The 7,812-nt window shown below is 32.0% G+C and overlaps 3 pseudogenes; all 3 read right to left on the bottom strand.

The window, feature by feature from the left end:
• Positions 1–574: 574 nt before the first annotated feature.
• Positions 575–2,868, bottom strand: LOC139906255 (uncharacterized; annotated as a pseudogene).
• Positions 2,869–3,667: 799 nt separating this feature from the next.
• LOC139906256 (uncharacterized) lies at positions 3,668–6,089 on the bottom strand (annotated as a pseudogene).
• Positions 5,985–6,721, bottom strand: LOC139906257 (telomerase protein component 1-like; annotated as a pseudogene).
• Between the last annotated feature and the right edge of the window lie 1,091 nt (positions 6,722–7,812).

The raw sequence follows: 7,812 nt of genomic DNA on the forward strand, positions 1-7,812 counted from the left end.
GACCCTGAACAATCAGTCTGCCACACACTTGAGTCTCTGCTACAATACCGTACACGTTGTATCTCTAGAGATAGTCAGAATCATGAAGACCCTCATAATAATGAGAAAAGATAAAATACATTGTGGAATTCAACAGCAACTTTTCTGCAAAATAGCATCTTTAGTCACGAATTTTTCTTCGGTATTGAACTATTGAAGACACTCCTCAGACACACACACATCCACCTTGTCAGATGAACTTTATTGGAGAAAGGTTGACCTAACAAAGGCCCGGAAACACGTATTTATAGTTCAAAACTTTTGCTCTCATTCTTATACTCCATTATACTCCTTCCTTTCTGAATAGGTTGGCATTGATTTTCCTCCTAGAGTTTATTCTTGTGCTTTTATTTTTCTCAATGTTTGCCTGAAGAAAACAATAGTCAGACAGTCCATTGGACTATATTCTTGCAAGATCTAATCTGTGCTGCAGCATTTGTCCTGTTAAATATCCCACGTTCACCACTGAAAATCAACCGTTCATCTTTGTAACTTTTGACAGACACCGATTCAATCTAGAATTAAAAGTGAGTGATTATTTTTGACATACAACACTGCTCAAGTATGTATATATTTTCTCTATTTTGTCTGATTCCTTTAGTTTCCATATTTTGAGAGATAAAAGTAAATGTGAACTCATCAATTTTAATCACTGAAGTAATAGTATCTTTATAGCTTAAATGCTTATATAATGACTTCCAGATTGTGTAAAGAGATGACCGTCAAAAGAGCCAAAAATATCAACAGATTCACACATTTGAACTTGAGATGTCACATTACGTATAATAACCTTGAGATTACTCTTGTTCACGTGGAAGAAATGCTCGATAGAATCCAATGCTGGAAGATATGGGTATGAATCGAGCTCATTAGTTTCATTATATCCACTTTCTGGTTGCTTTCATTTTCAAATCTGAGAGGGACAATGTCATGTTTGTACCCTGAGTTCAATCAATCCTAATTAAACTATTTCGTACAGACTTAAGCTCATTATAGTAATAGCATCTTAAACTATTATCATTTGAGAAGGAAGAACTATTCACATCATCATCATTGCTCCTTGAATTTCAAATAACTTCTTCGTTATTTGAGATCTTTTGCCTTCATATTCAGAATCGATATCTTCAGAAACGAGTGTTGTTGAAAGCAATTTAGAATCCTTAAACCAAATTATCTTCCTTTCTTGTGATCCATTTGAATACAAAATTATAGCAAATACTTCTATTGTGCTGAAACAAGAGAGGATAATTGAATCATCATTGTCTCTCCATACAGAATTAATTTCAAATTCTAGTTCGTTTTTAATATCAAATTGATTTTTCTGGGGAGCTTCATGGTGGGAGAGTGCATACAAATAAACGTGAGGAGCTGATAAAATGATCCCATTTCGATAATTCCCTCCAGGAATATTTTGTATGGAAGAAATTGGATTTTTTTCTTCGATTTTCTTTTCTTTTTTATGCTCAACTGCAATCTTGACTCTGGTGTGCAAAACTTTTAACTTTAATCAAGATAATTTAAAGATTAAAATCCATAAGACAATATATCAGGTTTATATGGCATGTCATGGCCTTTTACAACCATATTATTGATGATTTTATTTGAAAGAATAAAGTATTCCTCGTCATGAGAAGTAGTCTTAACAATTCTTGAGTAACGGTGATATTGAATGTCCAAATTTTAATTCAACATTATCTGAAAAAACTCTTCCTTTAATAAATACTTGTGAAAAATGTTCACTGTTATAGAAAATCAAGTTCTCTTTGTCAACACCATCTGGCTTATAGTCAAACCCCAGATTTTTCATTTCCCTAACCCCTTTGCTATTTCACCTAAGGCTAAAAGTAACAAGACCACTTTGATAACAGCTTCCATAACATCTGAATTTATCACCTTTCTTTGGCAATGATTTCGATACTAAGCCAATTATGGTGTAACTGTAAATGTTGTAACATTAAAATATTTTTTCAAATGAATTAATATCCAAAAAATATTTCCATAATGCCATTTGTAATCTGTCAACCAATAAAATATATCCATTATTATAACCCAATAAATGTTACATTCGAGCTGAAATTATAGTATGGACAAAAGTACTTCTCAGAAGTCAATATTGGGGTGTAAGTTTTTATCTCTGAGTCCATTCTTCGGCTCTTGCTTACTTTATTAAGAGACTCTTACGATATTTGATATACGTCAAACTTGTTTTCTTTTCTTGGATAGATGAATATTCCTTTGGCTCTTGATATTGGAACGGTGAAATTTATATATTCAAAGTCAGGTGAGACATATGTGATCTCTCCCAAATCATAAATTTATCTGAGTTCTTCGTTAAATCTAAAACTTTATAGCCTTTTTTATTTTTAATTAATATGAATATATTTTCTTGAAAGCCTGACAAAGTTATCCCTGTTTTTTGATCAATTGAATGGAATAGGATACTTGGACTTTATATATAAAACGAATCCAACTATAATTATAACCTAAGACTTTTTTACATTCATATGAATCCATACAAACCACAACATAATCTTCAAAAGTTGGCATCTTGTATTTCCCCAAAATGTTTTGGTATCGAGGATTGACAACATCATTAAAATACTCATAGAAATTTGAATTAAACAATTTAAATTCAAAACATCGAATACAACCATCTCATCATCCAATTAACATTTCAGATTCCGATAAAAATGATAATTTATTTCCTGTAAGAGTCAATCAAGGTGAACCAAGTTTCCAGCACTTTTTCAGCGTTAAATTTAAATTCAGCTGTGATTCAAAACAAGCGGTTTTTTCCAGTAGGGATTTTTTGACAGGCGCGCGTGAGTTTTGTCAAATTCATACGTCATTTTTACTGAGTATTGTTTTACAATTAATCATGGAAAGATATAAACGCCAAAACAACGTGTACAAATTGTTCAATTGTACTATGAAAATCAGCGTTCTGTGAAAGAAGCTTTTGGCAAATTATGCCCAACTTATGGTCCACATAATCGACCTTTAGAATCCACAATTCGCAGAAAAATCGAAAAATTTGAAGGGGCAGCAACTTGCTGGGGTGTCCTGTCGTCTGGTAGGCCACGTACAGCTCGCACGTGACGCTGCCGGCCAACACGTTATCGACAACGGCGAACGATATTGCACCATGGTAACATACTTTTTGGTACCTCAAATTGAAGCAAATGGTCTCCACGATATTTGGTTCCAACAAGATGGTGCCACTTACCACACAGCGCGCGTAACAATGGACTTATTGGGACATCATTTTGGTGAGCAATTAATTTCACGCTTTGGCCCGGTGATTTTGCCATCAAGATCGTAGGATATCACACCTTTAGACTTTTTTCTTTGGGGCTACGTAAAAGCAAAAGTCTATGTGGATAAACCAGCGACGATTGAAGCATTGGAAGCAAATATTGAGCGAGTTATTTGTGAGATTCTGGTAACAATGCTAGAACGCGAAATGCTTGGCACGAAAGAATGGACCATTTAAAGGCCAGTTGCAGCAAAGATTATTTTATAGAAATAATTGTAAAGGATTGTTTTTTCGATTCATAATAAAGTTTTCACCATAATAGAATATTTTATGTGTTTTATTTCTACAATCCAAAAACCGTTTTTTTTTAAATCACATCTTTCCATTCGATTTGACAGCAATATCACATATGGCACCATTAACAACAAAACCTTTTTTTGGATACTTCATTATCAATAATATTTATGCACAACAACTCACCTCCCCATGTTTCCACTAAAATTGAGGATTCATTGATTGGAGTACCACAGGATATGGGTAATGAGTGAGAAAATTTACCTATCATTTCAAATTTTTATAAGGTTGAAGAGAATACAAATAAATAAATAAATACCATCAAGTCCAGTGGACACAATAATCCTAAACAATGGCATCAAGAATATGCTAGAAACGGGCTTCAAATGGATTTGTGCATGATTAGACATATTTATCCTTTTATTTATGTCTCAGAAAGATACTGTTCCACCTAGTAGACCAACAAATATTACTTCACTCCCAAGAACAAATGATAAGGAGGTTACAGGAAAATGAACGTAGAGACCAAACATAGTTTCATCTTTTTGTTCAACAATGACACAGTCATCTGTCCCATAGATCCATATGTCTTCATTAGTAGCTCAATAAAACTTGTCACTATTTCAATGTCTGGAAGCTTCATCGATAATTCCTTATTCAAAATTTCGAGCATGAGAAATAATGAATTGTCTTTAGCCCTATAATGATTCATATCAAAAAGAGGTGTGTGCGTGTGCCCCAAACCATCCACGAAATACGAGTTTATTTCGTGCTGATAGGTAAGCATTGGGTTGTTAACTAAGGACTCTGATTAGGTCTACAAAAAGCTTAGTAATTGTTAGTCAGCTATTTTTGAGCATTGAGAATAAAAATACTGCATGGATTCAACTCCATTTTTCGCCCAATAATAAATAAAAGACAAATCCCTCAAAAATTATTACCCTTAGAAATACATAATCGTAGAAGATAATTTAATAGATATGCATGAATGTAATCAGAATTCTTAATATCCTCTTCAAACTCTATCAGATAGTACATGAACAACAAGCTTCGATAATTATCTTCATTAAGATAGTTTTTAAGGAAACTGTTTTTAAAATAATCTTTGAGGAAAAACCTTTTTTTAATTAAGGGCTCTATAAAATTTATAGTCTATTAAGAGATTTAAGAAGTGATATAGAAGAAACAGTCTTTCTTTAAATATTCTGAGTGGTTCTCAAAAGTTAATTGAATGATGGTCCTTCACATTCATATAAAATATTAAGAATTGGCTCAAGGATATGACTATCATCATCATTTCTTTCAAGAATAAAATTATATAAATCCTGAAGATTTCCAGGTATATATTCTTTAATCATTGTTTTTTCATTCCCATTCACTATGGCATTTGAGGATACAAGAACTGAGCATAGTGTTTTGAGATATTTAATATTCCCTGATTCTTTCTTGGATGCAACTAATCGAAGTACGTTATTAAGAGGAGCCTCACTTAATACTTTATCCCCCATTTTCTTCAAAAAGTTACCAACCAACAAACTAATTTTCCACATGTTTGAATTTGACTGATTAATTTTTCAACTCTTATAAAGGATAAGTAACTATCATTTTTAAAGCTTTTAGAGTAATTATCAATATTAATTTTGGAATGAAGTTGCAGAATTTGATGCTCCAAATACTCTATGATACAAAAAGAATCCATACCCCATCAGAAAAAAATGGAATGACGATGACATTTGATGTATTGGACCACTTTATTTGCCACTTTACAAAGAAAAACTGTTTTTCCTTTACCCTGAACTTTAATACATTTGAACTCATTTCTATGAGATAGAATGAATTCGGTCATCTTTTCAAGTTCTTTAGTCCTTCCAATAAACTCTTCAGTCTCTTTTGATATAAAGAAACTCAGGAAATCGATACGAGTGACCAATTCTTTCGATACAATGTCCAATATAACTTTCCAAAGTCTGTCAATAACAGTCCTCACAAAATCTTCGTCAATGTGAGAAAAAAACAGAATTTAAGCTACTCTTACGTCTAAGGATAAAGCTCTTTAATTTTCATAAAGTGGACAACCTGAATTTCTTATGTCTTCCTTAAGTTGGTTTAAAGACCCATTCTTTTCTGAATTAACTGACTCAAGAACTTGTGAGATGTCATTTTCCAACTTAATCAAACTCAGAGTTATAGGATCTCCAAAATAAAAATGAGCTCTTTACCACACCCTCAGTCTTATTTCCAATTCTGTAATAGATATAGAATTTTTCTTAAGTCTTTCAGTAACAACTTCATTCTCAAATAAGAATTGTTTGTCAATTGTTAGTGAGTGTCTTGGTTTTACCCATATCTCTCACCAAAAAAAACCAGATAAATACATCTGACTCTTGAATACGTTCTAAGTATCATACCTTGTCATACATATTTCTAGACTTTGATCCTCAGGATGGCTCCATCTTCAATTTAGAGGTTTTCTTTCCACATGAATGTTCCGACATCTACGCCTAAGTTTTGGAAATACACAATAGTTTAATAAGTTTCTTTTACCAAACATATCCAAAAAAGTTGAAGACACAAAAGTTTTAACTCTACTCCATTTTATTCGAGATTTTGGATAAGCAATTGGAGTAATGAGTGGCTTTTTGTTATAAATTTTATACTTGGAATCAATGCTTTCAACTTCTTCAAGTTGGGATTGCCCTAAGCTTAATTTGGACAATGTCTTCAATGCAGCGTCTCCAAATCCAGATATGCAAATATTTCGACTATTACTTTCTAATGGGAACAGATTTGGCAAACTTCCATCACTCTTCAATAATGCTAAATTTATCATAGATGAATAAACTGACATACGACCGGTAATAGTCAATAAGCTTAATAAATTTATCAAGTGGATCTTTTTCGGGGATTTTGGAAAATTAGAATCAAATTGTCTATTTTTTGTTTGTCCTTAATACTGAACTTAAAACTGAAAAAGAAAGAAAATGCTTAAAATTAAAAAAAAACCTCAATTTAATTATTATTGCATACCTTTTGAAGTAGAGTAGGATCTTGTTTTTGAATGGAAATCGGAACTTCTGCAAATCCTTTGTGTAAGCTTGGTTTATCTATGTATTGATATTCATCCTGGTACATCACCAATTCAGGTGATTCATCTAGTATCTCCTCAAAGAATTAAGTTTCTTTAACCGAGGAGAGGGATCTAGTTTCTTAAATGTTCATTCCCTGGAACTCAGTATCTGTGTCAGTCTTACCATTGATATTCTCCATCACAATATTTGTTGTATTTCTTTGAATATGATCTAGAAGAAAGGTGTTATGTAGAGGAATCTGGATAGAAGTCAATATTTTATTTTTGTATAGTTGGATGAAAGAAATGAATTTTTAAGTTGAGGGGTATTTATTCTCTCATATTGTTTCAAGTATCGATTTTTCAAGTTCATCAAGTGACTCTCGTGTGACATATTGATATTTCGTATAAATAGAATAGCGACTGAATGGTTGCCAAGGTCTATTATCTAGGTATAAAAATATTAAATTATAATACTATAAGTTAAATAAACCAAAAACATATATTATCTACCCTGCTTAGTTCTCAAGAATCCATTTAATAAGTGATCATTTTAAAACTATGAAAAAAACCTAATAAGAACAATATTATAATTTATCTAGTAAATATTTATAAGGCATGGGGCTCGTTCTGATAAAATTCTGATTATGAATGATTCATCAATGAGTACTCCCTCATTAATTTGTATGAGCAATTAACTCACAGAGACTCGCTTAGTGTAGAAAACAAAGGCAGAAGGAGTGTTTCTAACCAATTACTACTAATCAAGGAGAGAAAAGACTTGAATATGCGTATTTTGGTCGTTGCTTGGGAGGGGAGGCAAGGAGAAATTGCGTTAAAATCGTAATATTTCCGTATATTTCGTAACGTTGTGTGGGTTTCGTTTATGAATTATTTGTTAGATAAATAAAATATTTATTATTTATAATAGACTGGAGTGTTCTTCAAGTCAACCCATTTCATTGCCTGGCTATTTGTACTTATTTTGACTCACATCATTCTTAATAGTCTATAGAGAGTTGGTGAACTGATATTGTGATAGGATACACTACAGTTTTAATAATACATGTATAATAATTATAATTGTTATTATTTCATGAAGAAAATCTTATTATAAATATTAAATATAATTCAGTACATTCCTCTTTACTCTATA

This window comes from Lepeophtheirus salmonis, chromosome 8 (assembly GCF_016086655.4).
Source record: "Lepeophtheirus salmonis chromosome 8, UVic_Lsal_1.4, whole genome shotgun sequence".
Classification (NCBI taxonomy): Eukaryota; Metazoa; Arthropoda; class Copepoda; order Siphonostomatoida; family Caligidae; genus Lepeophtheirus; species Lepeophtheirus salmonis.